The sequence below is a fragment of the Bos javanicus genome, chromosome 22 (assembly GCF_032452875.1).
Source record: "Bos javanicus breed banteng chromosome 22, ARS-OSU_banteng_1.0, whole genome shotgun sequence".
NCBI lineage: Eukaryota > Metazoa > Chordata > Mammalia > Artiodactyla > Bovidae > Bos > Bos javanicus.
The window spans coordinates 44,213,335-44,234,182 of record NC_083889.1 but is presented as its reverse complement, the minus strand read 5'-3'; the positions used below and the strand labels follow the sequence as shown (position 1 = coordinate 44,234,182).

Genomic DNA, 20,848 nt, shown 5'->3' with positions numbered 1-20,848 from the left:
AAGAAAATGTAAGCACACTGCCTCAGTGGCAACTGGCAACCACTTTGCAGCCATGAGGGGCATCAACCTAAAGAGTGTGGATTCTGGGTTTTGAGTAAGAGTGGAATAACTGAGTGAATCAATCAGGAACCATCCTATATCTATCCTTCTTAGTCTGGGAGACCACTGTCTAAGGTGCTTTGAGTCAAGATTTCTGCTGCTTTCTCCAAACCAATGTAACACCAAAGAAGGTGGGAGAAAAAATCTGGTACCATTTTCTCACCTATGAATTACATTTGAGAAGTTTCCTCTTTCCTTCCCTGTTTGTTACATAACACATTCACTGTATCCATGTGCACTTTTATAATTGACTACATTTTCCTAGGTTTTGAAGGAACTATTTTAGTCTTCAAGTCTAGTGATTAAACTTATACACAAAAGGGAATTCCCTGGTGGTCCAGTGGTTAGGATTCAGTGCTCTCACTGCTGTGGGCCCTGGTTAGATCCTTGATCAGGGAGGTAAGATCCTACAAGCTGCACAGCATGGCCATGGCCAAACAACAACAAAACATACATGATCAACTGGCTGCTACCGTGGGAAGTTCAAGAGATGCAAATTCAGCCCAAAGGACACTGAGTCCCTGTCAGCACCCGTCAAGGTGCCAAGGGCTAGGGGCTACAGCGGAGGTTAGGAGAGTGGGAGTTCTGTTCTGTGCTTAGGGATTTACCTTTCAGGATGACAGTAAGTAAGAACAATGGGCGCTTCCATAGCAATACTTACAAGAAGAAACACTGCAGGAGGGCTGGCCTACCTTAGCCAGGGATATGAGGGGTGGCCCCTATGGGAAGGTGGCATTGAAAACTGAGATCAGGAAAAGGTGGGAGCCAAGTCTGGGGAAAGATGAACGACAGGAATGAACCTGGCTTGCTTGAGGAGCATCAGAAAATTCTGATTTGCTATAAAGTCCCAAGAGAGAAACACAGTTGGCAGGCAGGCAGGTATACAGGGCCCTGTAGGCCAAGGAAAGTGGATCTGTATTTTTGTCCAAGTCTTAATTGTTTTTGCACCATGGATCTCTTGATCAGCCTCCTGAAGCTTGTGGACTTTTTTTTTTTTTACAAAATATTTTTAAATGACACAAAAATCCCCCAACAAATTAGAAATATGAAAAGGCACAGGTGTAGGTGTGGAGGCAGGGGGACAATGTGGGTGGTTTATCCTGGTAGCGAGAAGTACACAATCACTGACGTTGTTTCGAGTTGCCAGCATACAGTGCTAAGAAAAAGAAGACCAACTTGGGGACTTCCCTGGTGGTCCAGGGGTTAAGAATAATCTGCCTGCCAATGCAGGGGACATGAGATTGATCGCTGGTCCAGGAAGATCCCACATGCACAGATACAACTAAGCCTGTGCTCTGCAACAAGAGGAGCCGTCGCAATGAAGAGCCTGTGCACCACACCTAGACAGCAGCCCCGACCCTCCACAACTAGAGAAAGTCGTGTGTAGTAACAAAGACCCAGAGCAACCAAAAATACATTAAAAAAATTTTTAAAGGCAGATAGACTTGCAACTGGCTTTTCGTTGCTTTTAAATTCTCCAGCCAATGCATCACCTGAAATTGGATGACTTCCCATTACTCCCCCACAACTCTACCTTGGTACACTTCTGATTAAGGGACCCCATTATATAAAAATATGTGTGTGTGAGTCACTCAGCCATGTCCGACTCTTTGTGATTCCATAGATTGTATCCCACCAAGTTCTGAGAATCTCATTGACGGAGGAGCCTGGTAGGCTGCAGTCCATGTGGTCGCTCAAAGGCAGATATGACTGAGCGTCTTCACTCTCACTTTTCACTTTCATGCATTGGAGAAGGAAATGGCAACCCACTCCAGGGTTCTTGCCTGGAGAATCCCAGGGACGAGGAGCCTAGTGGGCTGCCGTCTAGGGGGTCGCACAGAGTTGGACACGACTGAAGCAGCCTAGAAGCAGCAGCAGCAGGTTCCTCTGTCCATGGAATTCCCCAGGAAAGAATACCATATAAAAATATAGTTATCAACATATTAGAAAACTAATTTATGTAACTATGGTAACATGGTTTCTTTGTTCATGCTTTAAATAACAAGATCAGGTTTTGGGTCTAATAACTACTGTCATCTAGAATAATCATGGACATATAGGATATCTAGGGATGTATGGAACCAGTGTGATGTGAAAAAACGATATTAGGGTTTATTTAGGTGACAACGTCACAGGTACCTCTGGGGTTTGCTGCCCTCATTTGTAACAAGAGGAAATGTAAATTTCAGTTGGAGGTGAGTTAAAATGAGGGTGTAACTCTTTTTCAGTTCTAATTTATAGACCTCATGGAAGTCACTGCAGGGTTTGACTAAGTAATATGATCTGATTTATGTTCTTGAAAAGATAAGCCTAATGGAAGGTGGGGGATGTAGGGGGGGGAAAAAAGCACCAAGGCAATTTCCTGTTTGGAAGCTGGCACTGGCCAGCTGCAGGGAAGTGCCACACCATGGCTTCTCCTGCCAGGAGAATGCTAACGAATAGAAGATCTGTCTTCATGAGCACTCCTTGGGCTCACAAAGGGAAACAAAAAACTAATACTGCAGAAATAAAGTGCCTCTGGTCCTCTGCCACCAGGAAAAGACAGGAGGTTCTTGGCCAGGAAAGACCCCTGTGAGAGTCAGTGAGGCTCAGGGAAAAGACACCACATCTGCCCAGGTTTCCTGTAAGACAGGACTGATGATGATGACTCCACAGGCTAGCTCTGCAGATGAGAGGAGCCGCCGACCGCAGTGCCTGGCACCCATAGGGCCCCAGTAAATGGTGGGGCCTTCCCCTTTGGTGACTTCAGTCTAGGACCTTGGTCACCGTCTTCAGAGGAGGGTGGACCAGAGAGCAGTCTCAGAGGCCATCTCACCTTGCACAAGTAAGGGATGGCCACAGATGATTTAGAAAGCAGTGGAGTCCAATTCCATTATCCAGAGTTGGAACAGAACCAACTCGAGCTCCTCAAATACTATGAAATAAAAACACCTAGATTATCCAGGTGAAAACAAAGCAAAGGAAACCATCTTCCTAACAGGGAAAGTGAAGAATGCTGAGACCAGAAGGCAATGGCGGAAGCAGGGGCTTCACAGTTTTCCTCTCTTGAGGGATTTGCACAAGGGGGCCATGGGGCACCCCCCACTTTGTAAAGGGTGCCGGTGTTTGTAGCGCAGTGAGGCTGGGGGCGGTGTGGACAGGCCTAGACCTGCTGGGCCCTCAGAGGGGGGCTGCTGGAGCCTTGCAGGGAGCAAGGTGTGGAGACCACCGCTGCCCAGCCCTGTGCTCAGCCCAGAAGCTTCTGCCAGACGGCTCTCTCTCTCTTCCCTCAAAGCCAGAGAATGTGCCTCACTCAGACACTTCCTCCTCTCTCCTTTCTAAGGGTCACTGGAACCTCCTAACCTGGTTTTTGTGGGTTGTGTCTGTTTATGTTTTTTGCACTTTCTCATCCAAATGGCTCCAGTATAAGCAGCAACAGCTTTACTTCCACTGGTCTATATCTATAATATTTCTCAAGTGGCCCCTGAAACCCACACATGGCATCAGGTGTGCTGGAAAGGCGGCTTCCTCTAGCCATGCTAATGCAAATGAAGAAACACAGATGCTCATTCATAGCTTGAAATGGGAAAGTACAAGTCCCTGACCTTCTCACCCATCCACCGTTCGGGGATTTATAAGGGATAGCACAGAGACGAAGATGTGGGGAGGGGACTGGGAGCCACAAACAGCTCTCCTTTAAGTGTGAGAGATGCAACAAGAACCCCGAAAATGACCAAGAACCACTGAGAACCTCTATATGCCACAAATCCCACCCCCCTCTCCTGTGCTCACTTTGAACTTATATCTGCCAAACAGCTACTGCTGGGCCAACTGCAAAACACTTTTACAGAGGTTGGGGAAAAACTCCCTCCCCAAATCCCTGCTCTTGTTCCAGGGGCTGAACAAAAAGCTTTTCTTAGGATTATTTTGCTGGGCGACATGGCACAAAGAAAGCAGTCCACCACTTGCAGTCTGAAGGTTGACAGTGCTGCTCTTGTTTGAATGTGTGGCTCCTCTATGAGGCCAAGGCTTGGCTGTCCCTGCTCTACACCCTCCAGGGATCTCCGTGGCAATGTGCATCATTCATTTAAAGACTCATGCAGGACAAGGCTGCTGTGGGCAGCTGACCAAGGCTGACCAGCAAATTACATCTCCTGCCTTTCCTTTGGCCCTGCCGTTATTATTATTATTATTATTTTAGGTCAGTGAAAATGTTATCACCACTCCTCCACTGGAAAATGTTTGTGGTTGCAGCTAAGGACCTGTTACAACTGCTGACAAAGGATTCAAAAATCCTAGGCACAGGAGAAATAAACGAACCCCCTTAGCAAAAACTCCTCTAGCTTTTTCCACTTCATTTAGGCTGTGTACACTGGGCTGCTTCATCAGAACCTCTGCTTTCACTCCTACTCACATGAAGGTTTTTGTTTTGTTTTTCTGGGAATCACAGCTGGTGTGTTTTAAAAAGCCATCTGCTATGGACTGAATGTGTGTGTCCCCTCAAACTCATATTTTGAAGTCCTAAACCCCAACATGATGATGTCTGGGGGTGAAGCTATGGGAAGGTATAGGTTTAGATGAGGTCCTGGGGGTGGGAGGTCCCACAAGCAGATTAGTGTCCTCATAAGAAAAGGAAGGGAGACCAGAGCTCTCTCTTTCCACCCTGTGATGACACAGAGGAGAGAAAGCAGTCCTCTGTGAGCCAGGAAAAGGACCCTCACTAAGGAACAGATCTGCTGGAAACCTGATCTTGGATTTCTCAGCTTCCCAAACTGTAAGAAATAAATATCTGACCCAGAACCACCTTGGGGAGCCATGTGAGAAAGAAAGGAATGTTTTTGTTTAAGCTACTATGGTATTTTGTTATACTAGCCTGAGTTAAGATTAATTAAAGAGCTGTCCTAATTAAAGAAGAGTCTAGTGTTTGCCATGGTAAGAAATAGGAAACTATGCATTAGTGCCTCTAACTGCTTATGTATTCTTCCATCATACAAGGACTTGGAGCCACATGATTGTATGAGTGAACCTAGATATCAGTCTCTTATTATTAACTGATATCTAATGTATTTACTTTCTATTCAACTACCTGAAAAACCCATGGTACTCAAAACATCATGGATCCCGGGCATTCTGGCACTGTAAATTACATACTCTTACCTCTTACTATTTTATTGATGAGAAAACAGGACGAGAGAGGTGAAGCAACAAGTACAAGGCCTGATCACTACACAATGACAGAAGTCAAAATAAAATCTAAGTCCCCTAATCCACGCTGAGAAGTGCCCATTCAAGACAAGGCAGTAAAGATGCAAAGCTCTCCACATGTCCCTCAAACGCATCTGCTCCACAACCAACTAAGTCGCGAATGATGACATCATCATCATCATCATCATCATCAGAAAAGTGACGCAGCCTCCTACTGGTCGTCTGCATCTAACCTTGGCCTCCTCTGAGCCATTCTCCATTCAGCGGCCTGCGGAGTCTTCTCAAAATGCAACTCATGCCCTTGCTTACCCTCTCCCCTACCCATTAGTGATTCTCTACAGTTCTTAGGATAACAGCCTCATTCGCGAGCAAGTTCTTTGAGATTCTCCATGGTCTGGCTCCTGTTGACTGCTCTAGTCTTACTACATACCACCCACTAGCCACACATGCCTTTAACGCAGCATGCCCCATACGGCTACGGACCTCTGCACATGCTATTACTATGCTGCACCTCTTCTACTCTCCCCGTTAACCTAGTTAACACCCCCCTTCTTTCTGATCTCACTTCCCCAAAGAAGCTTTTGTTGACATTTCATGACTAGATCCAGGTCCTTGGTCAAATGCTCTCATAGCTATATGTTTCCTGTGCTTTTATTTCCACTTGTTATTATTCTTGTTACTGTGATTTTTAATTAATATCTACCTCATCACTGGGGTATAAGTCACCTTGCCCTGCTTGTTCCCCATTTTATCCTCTCATCTCCACCACAGTGTGAGTGTCAGAGATGCGCAATCAACATGACTATGAATAAAAGAATAAGTGAGGAAAAGATTTTAAAAATTTGTGTAAGGTCCTCAAGAACTTAGAGTCTAGAAATGGCTTCTGAGTCACCTGTACATCAGGAAGCTAGTCAATGATCAATGCCACTTATGGAAGACCTTTCTAGGAGACAGGGAAGTGATTCAGGAGCCTTTTCTGGGAAGCCTGCTTGCGTCTGTAGGACCACATCACATAAAATATAATAACATTTCAAAATCTGCTCAGTAAAATGTCCCTCTTCTGCCAACAACCTAAGACCTTCAGTCAAACATAAACTCCCAAACTAAACAAAACCTCTGGGGTCCCAAATGGCAATTTTGCCCCTTACTGTGGTTTCCCGAGACCCCATAAATCAAGGCTTTCATTATATACCACATAGAGATAACCCTCCCTTCATGCCATCCCTGTTTTCAGACACATTCTTCATGCCTGTCGCCAACAGCCGGCTCATTTCTCATTTCAGACACTTCTCCACTTCCCTGCGGGGACAGCGAGCACATGACGGGCCTATTGCTGCAATCAGACAACAATGTAAATTAAACTCCAGCCTTAACTGCTGGTTGTATCCCAGAGAGGGACCATCATGAGGGACAGAGCAAAACTTAAAGCAGCAGCAAGGCAGAGAACATGATGTGGTAAAGCCTGGGCTGGACATAAGGAAGTGTTCTGCTATGGAAAAGAGAGCAGGGCAAACACGGCGAGGTGTCAACAGTGATGAAGAAAAGGCACTTCAGAAACATAATTATGAGAGAACCCTGTTCTCTTGTGAAGGCGAAACAACATGAAATAACCGCAGTAAAGGAAGATAATGGAGAAGGAAATGGCAACCCACTCCAGTGTTCTTGCCTGGAGAATCCCAGGGATGGCAGAGCCTGGTGGGCTGCCGTCTCTGGGTCGCACAGAAGCGACTTAGCAGCAGCAGCAGCAGCAGCAGTGACTATATACGGAGAAGGCAATGGCACCCCACTCCAGTACTCTTGCCTGTAAAATTCCATGGACAGAGGAGCCTGGTGGGCTGCAATCCATGGGGTCGCTAAGAGTCAGACATGACTTCACTTTCACTTTTCACTTTCATGCATTGGAGAAGGAAATGGCAACCCACTCCAGTGTTCTTGCCTGGAGAATCCTGGGGATGGGGGAGCCTGGTGGGTTGCACAGAGTCGGGCATGACTGAAGCGACGCAGCAAAGGAAGATAATGTCCAATATTTTAAAGCCCAGGATTTTTCAGCTAGACATAATAATCAAATGTGTGAAAAACCAAACCATGGTAAAGAAGGTGTTCTCTCTTCTATCTCCTCTGTGAAATTTAGCCAGTTCCCATGGCTGATGAGGCACCACTGAACTTGGAAATCTTCCTCAAAGCGCAGTCACCTCTGTTAGCCACAGATAAATTATCGGCCTTTTGGGTTATTTGCAAATTTTTTTTTAAAAAGCCACCTTTCAAGTTATTAGCATGAATGAGCTGAACAGATCATCAGGTTCATTTCTGGGTCCATTCAGCACCTCTTATTTAGTTTTCCACTGTCTTTGAAGTTTATAGTCAATAAAAGGCACTTTAAACCACAACTGTATTCACCTTTTCCAAGTAAGATAAGCTAAACACACAAAGCTAGAGGGGGTAGGTCAGTACAGCAGGTGGCCCGCATCACTTTGCCAGGTGAGGCTCCTCCACTAACCCTGGAGGGAGAGTGGGACAGAATTCCACCCAAGTCCAGTTGGGTTAACCTGGCCCATTCCCAGGTCTAACAAAGCCGGGTCTCTCCAAAGTGGCTCCCTTATTTTCTTCACAGTATTGAGAATGCTCAGTGGTAGAAAGATCTGCCCACCAACGCACGAGACACAAGAGATGGTGGGTTCGATCCCTGGGGTCAGGAAGATCCCCTGGAGGAGGAAATGGCAACCCACTCCAGCATTCTTGCCTCAGAAATCCCACAGAGAGAGAAGCCTGGCAGGCTGCAGTCCAAGAAAGAATCGGACACAACTGAGCAACTGAGCAGGAGCGTGAGTATACAGAGAATGCTCAGGAAGGCAAGACAAGCTCACGTTTCTATGTCATCGCCGAACACAGTCCAGGCTGAGCTGCAGTTAATGTCCAGTAGCCCACTGTTCTAACTGGCCCAGAATACACTTCTTTCCATTAACTGGGATCATCCAGAGATGAGTGCACCTGACAAAGTCCTCGAATGTATCTCTCCTCCTCTCCCCACGTGGTGGGCACCAGGAACAGGGCCTTGCACTCAATGAATACCAGTTAGATGGAAAGGAACCGAGACTTCGAAAGGGAATGCTTTACACTGTAACAGAAAATTTCCATTCCTACCATTATCCTGAGAGATTCCTGCAGCACAAAGTGAGTGAAATATGAAAGCGTTGGCATCAACGATTCCACATCTGTAGAAATCACATGTACATTCCACACTTATATCCTCTTATCTCCAGACTGACTTATATCATTAGCTCATAAAAGCCTGGCATTACGTTCACTTATCTTGCTTTGTACACCACATGGTCTCTTCAGGTAGGCCTTGGTTTTGCCTCTTGTTTTATGGATTTTCTTGCAAAAGGAGGGAATGCAAATATGTTTGTAGAGGAAGACAGATATTCTTACAATGTCAACAAGATAAATCCAGCTCATGTTTACAGTAACCTTCCAAAGACAGCACATGAATGAGTGGCCACTTCAGTGTTCATGTTGAACTGAAGCAGCCACTCATTCATTTATCCAACAAGTATCAAGTAGATGTGCTCTGTGCCAGATATCACCCCCTATGTTAGAAATATGTCAGAAAACAAAATGAAAGCTGTATTGTAGTATGGACAGATACTAATAAATAAATTAAAAAAAAAACATGTGGCAGGTGATGATAAATACCATAAAGGAAAAAATACAAAGTCAGGTAGGAAGAGCAGGGAGTGCTAGGGTGGGGTGGGGGTGCGGAATGAAATGCTGCTCTACGGAGGTAGGGGGTAGGGTGGGGGGTCACAAAAGCCAGTCTAAGAACATTTCAGCAGATACCTGAAGGAAAATGGGAAGTAAGCCATAGGGGTGCCTGAAAGAGCTTTCCAAATGGAGAGAAACTGCAGTTGCAGAGGCCCTGGGTGTGAGTGTAGAAGAAGGAAAAGGCCAGAGTGGTGGGAGCACAGGGAAAAGAGTGTGTGGAGGCGACGAGGTCCAGGAGTAGCAACACGACCTCGTGGGCAGGGCCTCGGGACACGGCGATGATGCTGAGCGAGGAGGGGGACATGAGAGAAACAGCGTGTTATTTAGCCTTAAGACAACCCATCCAGCTGCTGTGCTGAGAATGAACAACAGAGGGTCAAGGGTAGAAGCAGGGAAGCCCCTGGAATCATGCAGACTTCATGGAGATAATGGGAGCTGGATGAAGGTGGACCAGCTGGAGGAGGTGACAATGGTGTGGCTGTGGCTCTATTGAGAGGCAGAGCTGACAGAGGTGTTACCACCAGTCACCTGTTGATGACGACAGCTGGGCTCGGAACAAAGCTTTGCAGAATGAAATCAACAGTTGAGGCATTTAGTTAAATATTCCTACTGATATTATTATTTACTCATTTAAATACATATTACATCTCAAAAATACATTAAAAATATAAATACATTTAAAAACAAACTTGTTTCCCCTAAAAAGGCATAGAATTTCCCAGCCCTCTTATTTTAAGAAACCCCTAAGAATCTTTATTTTCCCCTTCCTGGTGTCATTTATTCTCTATGAGAATTACCAAGTTTCCACTGGGAAAAAATCCACTCAACAAAATCTTGATAGAGAGCTGGGTACATACCAGCACTCTTTGCAGCAACGCCAGAAATAGATGGTATCTCTGCCTGTGTCTTGTCCCATGGCTCCTGGATATTCTGCATTCTCAACAGCAACTGAGTGCTTGCTTGTGTCAGGCACCGTGCCCCAGCCCTACCTGCGCTATCTCACTGAATTCTTACAGCAACCCTAGTCACCTGCATTTTCCAGCCAAGGAACCGTAACACAGAGAAGTTGAATACACTGTGCAAAGTCACACAGCTAGGAAGTGGTGAACCAGAACTCTTAGTTTCTACCTCCTCCTGAGTTTAAGGTATAATCCAGAACACAAATCCTCAAAATTAGATTCTTGTTCTTCCTTGATCACTTTGGGCTGGACATGCAACGTGTCTCAGCTTTCATTGCCACATCTACAAAATGAAATATACTCAACTAGATAATCTCTAAGGTTCCTTCCAGGGCTCTTGCTTTGAAACCCAATGCTGGCTCACTCTGTGGAGAGCACAGATGCAAAGCTCACCTGCAAGACTATAACTTATCAGGGTCAGGTTTTACCTAAAATAAAGTGAAGTACTTCCACAGTTGAACCTCTGGGCTAATCAGCAAGAAATAAGTCAATTTCAGGGATACTCTCTAGGACAAAAAGGTTAGCAAGCAGAATACATAGCAAAATTTCTTTCTTTCAAAACAAATCCTGATAATTGGATTTATTTCCTTACAGAAAGGAGAAAACCAGTCCTGGGTAAAAAGCTAAAATGTGCTTTCTCTGCGATTGGTTAACTTGTAACAAAACAGTATGCAATTCCCACTTGTCTGCAGATGAATGGATCTTTAAGTTTCTCTTCTTCAGTGTCCTTGTGCCGACATACTGTACAGTCCAATAAATACCAGTCAATTGAATTAGTGCATGAATCACTTCCATGAGTGCACTAAACAATAAACAAGTGAACTCATTAATTCTATAGAAATAAATATCTCCTTGGATAGAATTCATACAGACCAGGCTAGCAAAAGCATCACTTTGGCAAATAAAGGCGAAGAAGATACTTTAGATTTATTGACTTTTGTGTTCACTAGAAGATTTCAGTTTTAGAGGCTGATGTTTTGAGGTGTGTGGGAGTAAAAGAAATCTCATTTATGTAACTACGAGAAAAAAAAAAAAAAAAGGTTAGTCTGCTAAAGAAAGAAACAAAATAAACACTTTCAATTCCCTGCAGGATTTCTAAGGAGTTAACCCAAAACTTTGCATTTGGATCACTGAAGATAATAAACCTGTGATTCAAACACTTCACCCTCAGCTCTCCACAAAATGAGCCAGGCATAGCAGTGTTAAGTTAGAGAGCTGGGTGGAGGAAGACATGCAAATCCTGAGTATTCTCATGGATCCTTTTTACATTTGTAAAAAGAATCTCATGGATTCTTTTTACATTTTTCAAAAGTTCCTCCAAAATACAAGTACTAATCCAATAATGTAAAAAGTTTATATACAATAAATGTTTAGGGAACAAAGTCAACCCACCACCTTTTCTTCACAGAGAAGGGGCAGCAGACACAAATAAGAAGAGAAAGAAGAAAGAGAAACAGCTTCTGTTACTGAAACTAGGACTATATAACCAGATCAAAGATGAGGCTTGATGCAATTACATAAGTCATTTAGAGGAAAAACTCAATTAGCTGGGAATAGAAGCCCGGATGGTACTTTCTAACCAAGATTACTTATGTAATTTTCAGGTGGACAGACCCAGACTATGTTTCAGAAAAAAATAAACTATAAGAAAGGTATTTGTAAACAATTATTTTCTAGTGACTTTTTACTGCAAATAATCTGTCAAAATAGAATTAATGATAAACTACAAAAATTTAAAAGCAGTTGAGATGTAATCTTGGTCAATATAACAAGACTTTTCCTTTGAATTTACAACTGTAGTTTTGTATTTTTAACCATGGATGACAGAAAAGGAATACACTTCTGGAGATACACAAGTTTAATAGTTGCACAGCCTTTATTTAAATGAAGCCCTCATGATGGAGACAAAAGAACCTTTCCTCTCTATTAATTCTCATGGCCTGTTCAGTTCTGCATTTGGAAACAATTTGGTTTTTACCTGTGTGCACAAAAATTTGAATTATAAAAATGGAAACTTATATTATTCATATTAACTTTAAAGTAACCAGTGCACACAGGTACTTTTTTGCATCTACCTTACTACTTGCTCTGGAATATGAGGATGGTCATTGTAACTGGGAAATACTGGAAACAACAAAAATGCCCCTCAATGGAGAATGCTGTTAAAATAAATTATGACCCATTTGTCTCGTGCAAAAATAAGCAGCAGTTAAAACAATGAGACATACCCTTCACTAAGCGAATGGATAAATAAACTATGGTACATCCATACAACAGAATATTATTTCCGTGATTAAAGAAAGAAAAAAAAGAGCTCTCAAGCCATGAAAAGACTTGGAGGACCCTTAATGGCTATTAATGAGTTAAAGAAGCCAGTCTGAAAAGAACTGTATGACATTCTGGAAAAGGTAAAACTATGGAGACAGTAAAAAGTTGGGTGGTTGCCAGGGGCTGAGATGAGAGAGAGATGAATAGGCAGAGCACAGAGCATCTTCAGGGCTATTCTGAAGATACCATAATGGATACATCACTACAAGTGTGTCAAAACCCAGAGAAAATACACCGAGTGAACCCTGATGTAAACTGTGGACTGTGCTAATACTGATGTGCCAACGTAGGGTCATCTGCTGTCACACTGTACCGCTCCGGTGGGGGATGTTGACACCGGGGGGACACTGCACATGTGTAGGGGCACAGGACATACACTTTCTGCTTCATTTTGCTGTGAACCTAAAACTGCTCTAAAAAACAGACAATTTAAAAGAAGAAAAGCAAATTGCAAAGTAAAACAAAAAAATGACAACACATCTTTACAAAGCCACCGCAAACTCACTTTTGTAGCTCTATCTATATATCTAAATATCTGGGAGGAGACTAAATTAATAACCAGATTATACCTAAGAAGGTAAGTGGGACCATGGATGGTTAATGGGTTGTTAGTTCTACCTCTCTTGTTTGATTTTTTTTTTTTAATTGTGGGAATATATAAGCAGTGTTACATGTGTAATTAAAAATAAAATTATTTAAAAATATTTACTTTACAACTTATAATAAAATATTCAAAAATAAATTACAGATATAATGACATTTTAAATACTTCAGTATTCATCTTTTAAAAACAAGGACATTTTTCTACCCTAAAACTGTTTTTCAATAGCAGAAAAAGCATAAAAGGTCTTATACCAAAGTACTGGGGTGAGTTAAGTCATTTATTTAAAAAAGCTAAGCTGGTCTCAAAGAAAAACCTAAATAAACACCAAGAGTTGAGAACTGAACTGATTTAATGCTTACAGCAAAGTCTTTCTAAAAACAACATTATCATCATTATCCCCATCCTTTAATTTTATGTAATGTTTTGTTTTCCCTCCTTTAAAACACTAACAACCTCATATACCAGCAGGTCAAAATCAATTATATTAAAAAAAAATTTTAGTCATTTGAAGTACTAAAGTAATACAGTACAAAGCTTATCATAACAGACTGAGTGTCTTAAACAGGGATTCTTAATCTAAAATCCTCAGAAGCCCAAGGATTGCACGGATTCAATTCAGAGCATCTGTGAGCTTGGATGGAAAAAAACCCCCACTAAAGATCAATTTTACTAACAAGTGAAATTTAGCACTTCCTTTATGAATGGAGACCACAAATCACAGAAGCACTAGCAGACCCATGACGTGGTCACCATAAAAATCACTGTGTTTTCAAATCACAGTGTGGCTGGTGAGGGTATTTCAAAATATCATTTACTCTTATCATTTCATGGAAGGTGTATGAGATGTTGGATTTGTTGCCAGATCTTGTTACTTAATGCACTAATTAAGCACATATGTAACTCTTACCACAATTTTGTTTTTAAATATTTTGATAACTATATTTCAGTAAAAGTGGGTTTTGTTCTAATCATATATTGTATTTTAAGCACATCTAAACAGTCTTGGTGGTGGGGGGAGGTTCATAGGTTTCACAAGATGCAAAAGGTTAAGAACCCCTGGAACTCAACCACCCCTTCCTGTAAACCCATTCTCCCAACGTAACCACTACCCACAATGTAGTGTATGTTCCTCCCTGAGTGTTCCTTCAAGTGGACACACATATACATAACCATCTAGAGGTGTAACTTACATAGTTATGTGCTCTGTAATCACGTGTTACACTTCTATTTTGCAATACATTTACAAGTCTCTATATAATTTACTCACTCATGCTGTTTCCAGCTTAAGGCTATTATTTTAAAACACTGTAATAAAACTCCTTGTATACATCTCTTTATATTCTGTTTTTTTTTTTAATTTCATAATCAGTTCTATGTATGGAACATTTGTGACAATGACATCTTCAAATTGAACCACAGAATCAATATTGTATTATGAAATCAACAGCAACAATAGCTAGTGTATTTTGTGCTTACCAAGGGCGAGATACTATATGCTCTACATGAATTAACTTATTTTAATCCTTATAACTCTAAGGCAAGACACTGCTATGATTTCAGGTTACAGGTGGAGAAACTGAATGTGATTAATCTCTAAACTTCCAAAGTCTGTAATTCTGATGACAAATTCAAACAACTAGGTATACTCAGAATACAGGATCCCTCAATAATCCTAGGCCCCATGGGGGTCACTGAAGGGGGACAAAAGATGATGACTGACACTTTGTCCCATGATCAGCTTCTGAGAGCATGTCCTGAAGCTCCCAGGAATTCCTTTGTCACTGTGCTTTTCAAGAGGTGGATCAAAGACAAAAGACCATAGTGAATACACTGTGAAATGACAACCACTGACAGCCTAATCGATTAGGCCAAAGGCAAGATAAAGAAGGTAAGTACACCTGCCAATGCAGGAGACGCAGGTTCAACCCCTGGGTGGGGAAGATCCCCTAGAGGAGGAGATGCCTAGGAATTCCCATGTATCCCAGAATTCTTGCCTGGGAAATCCTATGCACAGAGGAGCCTGGCGGGCTGTAGTCCATGGGGTCACAAAAAGAGTTGGACACGACTTAGCAACTAAACAACAGTAACAGCAGCAAAACAAAATGTGCCTATGTCAACAATGAGTAGATCTGCCATCAGAGATTTGGGTTGAGACTCAACACAGGATCTCCACTACTGTAGGCCCAGATAATTTCACAGGCAGCAAGACCAGATCGTAATTCCAAAACAGAAAAAAAAAAAAATCCATCAGGTTAAATATAAATATGCGCTATTGACAACCCAGTCTCGGGGGCAGGCCTGGTCTCCTCGGTGATAAGAGCATTATTAAAATCTCCCACATAATTCATCAAGGCCTCATGCTGGTCAGGGCAAGGCTAATCTCCCCAGTTAGCAAGTTCCAGAACAGACCAAGAGAAACAAAACCACAGAAATGGTATCTTTTGTAATTATCTGGACTCTGCTGAGCAGAGATAAAATAATCCTGCTGCTGTTTCGTGTCTGGTTTAACACGTCCTAGCAAAGAAACGTCATTTAGCTTCACTGAGATAGGAAAGCTTTTCCCCCTTCTCATGTGTCAACTCTTGTGCGCTGAGCATCCATGTAACAGGGTCAGTAATTGGAAAGCACAGGTTATAGTACTCTGAAGGTGCATGGTCATAAACCTCAAAGCTGGGTTGCCAAAAACACCAGCTCAACGTCCTGTCCATCATCCATCACCAGAAGCCCTGGAGTCAAATGCTTTCTCCTTCCTGTGCTAGAGGCAGCATGGAGAAGCTGTGGGAGCCAGCTCTTCCGGCCTTGAATCTACAAGAACGTGGGGTTTTGAGCAAATTTCTTATTTCTCCAAGCTTCAGTTTTCTCATCTACAAAAAGGGTATGATAACATCCATGATCAGAGGACTGCTGTGGGGGTTAAATGGGTCTCATCCCAACCCCAGTTATAGTTCAGCCACCTGCTCCTGTGGGGAAGCCCCGCCACATGGAAAGGATGCCCCACCACCAACTCCACCACTACCAGTCCCTCCCTGCCAGGTTAGAGAGATCCTGGGCTCTGAAAGGGCAACAGGAGGGGCTCCTGCCAAAGAGTGGGGTTAGCAAATGTCCCACATAAAGCCACACTTAGCAAGGGACCAGCGATATAGCTGAAAGAGAATGTGGGAAAGAAAACTGAGAACAATCTCCCATTCCAAGTTTCCACACGAGAGAGGCGCAAATGCTCTGAACTGAATTTCTACCTCTCACTGCCAGAAGGAGTATAAACCTGTGAACAGGTTTAAAACATATTCATTCCCTTTTAGCCAGGAAATTTATATTTTATCCTACTGATACAAGAATCACACAAAGATATTCTTGGATGCCCATCAGTGGTATTTGTAATAGTAAAAAACTGCAACTTATCTAACTATCCAAGAAAAGACTGGCTAAATAAACCTGGTGCATCCATTTGACAAAGTATGGTTATTTAAAATAATGTTATTGAAGAATGTTTCAGGTTGTGGTGACATGATTTCAATATAGTAAATGGAAAATACAGGAATAAATTAATATGTGTTATGATCACCATTAAAACTGCATGCTTACATAAACTTCAAAAGTCAGTTGATAACATATGTGCTATTTAGGGCTACTTGTACATAGCAAGTTTATAGAAAGGGAAGGCAACAATAAACATTAAACACAGCAAAGCAAGGGATTTTTTTAAGGGCCTGTGGCGTCGTTAAGGGCACATGTCTTTAGTTGCATTTGGTAGCTACCTGGAATTTTACATTATCCTTTATACCACTTTGCCTGAAATATTTCATAATTGAAAAGTTTTAAGTGAGTGTGTATATAACTCTAGAAAGTTAATACATTAAAATGTAGCCACTACTTTGAGGTAAGAGTATAGTGAATTCTAGTGCTCACATTTTCCAAATCTGCAACAAAGAACATATACTCCTTTTTATCTTTTACACTGTTTCTTCATTGGAAACTGTTCTTAGGCCTATCCCAACATTTGTATATTTTTTGATAAAGGATGTTTGATGCTAAGCAGTGCCCTGCATCAGGGTCACACCTGGCTCTTCGGCCAAGTGCCTTGCTTGAGGGACCATGAAACCCAGCTCTTTACTCGGGAGTCTCTCGCCCCCTCGAATTCAAATGAGAAAAGTGCTGTGGGGGAAGCGATGTCCCTGAAACCATCCCACTCATATCCTCTGACGTGAGAGAAGATTTGTAGGCGGCTTCTGGGAGCATTCTCCACTCTGCAAATTGTTCTCAAAAGTGTTAAAAAATATAGTCTGCTTTCCTCCCCCCCTCTGGAATAGTTTGTGTTTTATCCTGCCAGGAAGCTGGGGGCTCAGCCAGTGGACTGTGTAAAGTGGTGGGAAAAAAATAGAGACCAATTATACTGTCCAATAGTGTGGACTCTCCAGTCACAATTCATTTTTCACCAAGTGCTGGAAGTGGAGGGTGGGAGAATAATTCTGCGGAGATACGTCACCATGCCTTAGGACCCTTCCAGTTTCCTTTTTAAGAGGAATTCCTCACTTGGGGTGTTGGCTGGGCTCTGTGAGACCCATAAAATCATGTCAATCTTGTAAAATTGTCTGGAGCCCAGTGCTATCATCAGATTCTCAAGAGTCCATGACACACCCGGCCCTCAAACAACAGGATCCCTGTTCTGTAAGGGACACTCTTTCCTTAGCTTACCCACTCCTGTTTGGTCTCTAAGTTCAAGTTCAATAGGAGGTTGCAGAGGAGTTCAAAAGGAAAACCCTTTCGCAGGCACGTACCAGAATTGTCATCTGAGGCTTTAAAATAAAGCAAGATATCAACGAGAATATTTGGTGTTATCCACACTCAGACACCAATATGTGCTTTTAATCAAAAGGGGAAAAGTTTTTGTGTTAATACTTCCCAACTTTAGGCCACAGATATATTTCTAGAACGGGGGTACATGTGTTGAATTCCACATACACACTGGGAAGATCCACTCTTTTCATTGTTGTTAAAATTCACTAACCAATAAGTATTTATGAAGAGCTCATTGTACAGCATTGGGCTAGGACTCAATGGAAACTTGACCCCCAAAGATCCCTGTCCCCAGTTAAGCAACTTCATGTTCAAGCATACATCTGGTGACCGTCTTTCCACTTATGAAGTGGAATCAAAATTGAGAGTTACTAATATTACTTTCTCAAGCCCTCACATCTTCCGGTGTGAGTCATCCACTGGAACCCACCTTTTTTTCAGATACTTTCCACTACACATAGAAATAGGCTCAAAACAACTCTTCATTAATGCTGCTGTGACTCTACTGAACATCACCATTTAAAAAGCACCTTTGGGGAGACTACAAAGCCATTTATTTATTAATTTATGGGACTCAGATATTTACTCAGACATTGCAGCCTTTATGGCTACAATTTTCTCATGAGTGGCTCTATCCACTAGTTCATTCAACTTGTCTCTACCAAATACCTGTTAGGTGCAAGGCACTGAAAATCAGTAGTACTTCCTCTATGGCCACATGTGTATCTGCCACATACCCCATCATCTCTGTACAGCCTGGACTGTCAGTAAACTTGCAAAACACCAGTTTTCATGTCCTCCAACAGCTTCTAGGATTCTTTTAAGCTTTATAATGATTATAATATCACATGATAATATTTGGAGGAAACTGTCCAGGTTCTGGAATCTGTTTGCCAAGAAACAGGAAAAAATAACAGAGAAATCAGAAAGGAGTTTGGCCACAGGTGAATCCCTAAGCATAAAGGTAGACTCTTCCATGAAAGTCTCTTTACTGTGACAAAACATGATACGATATGGTTAAGAGATACAGCAAGGGAGGGAGATGTATCTTTTGTGGCTGTGTAAAGAGCTGCTGCTGCTGCTAAGTCACTTCAGTCATGTTCAACTCTGTGAGACCCCCACAGATGGCAGCCCACCAGGCTCCCCTGTCCCTGGGATTCTCCAGGCAAGAACACTGGAGTGGGTTGCCATTTCCTCCACCAATGCATGAAAGTGAAAAGTCAAAGTGAAGTCGCTCAGTCGTGTCAACTCTTAGTGACCCCATGGACTGCAGCCTTCCAGGGTCCTCCGTCCATGGGATTTTCCAGGCAAGAGTACTGGAGTGGGGTGCCATTGCCTTCTATGTGCATAAGGAGAAAAGACATCAAATAATTCATTATATGAGCTTAGATGACTCTGATCAGAAGGTAAGCTCATGGATGCCGATCAACATGAAAACCAAATCAGAACTCATGATTGCAAATAATCCTTTCATATAAAAGAGTTTAGTAGTTCTTTGAATAAAGCTTCTAGAGACATGTTTTTCTGAAAAATAAACATAGTTCAGGAAAAAACATAGGATGAGGAATGATCTTAGAAATGATCTAGGTTAAAGTCTTATTAAATCACTACACTTCCCTGGGCTTCTACTTTTTCATTTTCAAATTGAGGGGACTGGATATATGACGGCTAAGGGCTCTATATATTCTGAACACCAATCATTCTAATAATTGCCACAAAATTAAAAACATTTGCTAACACCAAAAAACTCGTTGTCAATAAAGAAAGTTTCAAAGACTTCACTTGTCAACAATAAAAGGTTCAATGAGTAAGAAGAAGCTGGCCACACAGCTTCTTCCAGTAAGCAAGAATAACATCGTCTTTTTTGTCCTATTACCATAGCAACAGAATAAACTGGTCCAACCCACCAATATGATGGGCTAAAGACTGGAACAAACTCCATGTGGTAAATAAAGATGTGTGAATACATTTACCTAGCTAGCACAGGCTCCCTCCACCACAGCTATGTTCATCATAGAAAACTCTGCCGCAATTAAAAATAACTAAGAGAGCATTGCTTATATGGGTAAACAAATGTTATCAGGTGAGAACCCAGTAATCTGTGTTCAACAGAGCTTCACATTTTTACAATGGTTTAAAGACTGTATCTCAAAATTGTTTTTAAACAGATGAGGCCCATAGAGAGGAACTGACTTGCCCAACATTACATCATTAGTTACAGACAGAGCCAGCACCATGATCCAGTTCTTAATTCTTAGCATAGAAGCTTCATCTCACAACAGTGGGTTTTGCAGTGTCTGTGGAGGAGGAGGACCAGGCCCTAATGTTAGATGGATCCACCATGCATGCATGAAGATTAAAGTTCCAGGGAGTGTGAACGATGAACAGACATGGGGAGCACAGCGGAGGCCAGAACCCTGACCCCCCGGCCCTAGACAATGAGAGCACCAGCTGCCCGGGGAGCCTCCCCAACTGTGTCACTGGGGAGACAAGGAGGCCACACAAAGAAAACTACTGAAATTCAGCACCCAAAGATGTGGGCCTGAAAAAATCCAAGAAAGCTTTTGACTTCTGTCATCACTAGCACAGTTACTAGGTCACTCAAACATCTTTTGCAAACTTCCGCTTTTAAAGGAAAATATAGTGAGGTTAACATTTGGTGAGTGTCTACTATGTACCAGGCTATGCAGTTGGTACTCTCACTTTGATTGTTTTGTGTGATCCTCACAACAATTCTGTTAAGTCTTTTCCTCATGAGAAAACAGGAGAAGATAGGTGTCATACAAATCTAAGTATAGAATCTTCATTCAAACTAAGCTGCTGAAACCAAAGCCATTCCCTCAGCCATGCTGCCAGACACTTCTTCTGGCCTTTGAGCCATGCAGTGGCTTGAGTCAGGCCAATCTGCCAACTTCCTCCGAAGGGGACACACCTTTAGTACTCAGTCTCTAACGCGGCACAGCGGCCTTTATCTAGATTCTATCCAGATGCACTGATTTCATCGTTCATTTTATGAGACAAGCAATAAACAAGTGGCTTGGAAGTTTAAGCTGGCCACACAGCTTCTTCCAGTAAAATGAAAAAAAAAAATTTTAACATTTCCCCGCAAGATCCCAAC

At 42.4% G+C, this 20,848-nt stretch overlaps 1 protein-coding gene across 6 annotated transcripts in view; it reads right to left on the bottom strand.

Moving 5' to 3' along the window:
• Window positions 1-20,848, bottom strand: part of ARHGEF3 (Rho guanine nucleotide exchange factor 3) — a 312,008-nt gene that overhangs the window by 125,067 nt on the left and 166,093 nt on the right. The gene's annotated exons all lie outside the window — the stretch shown is intronic.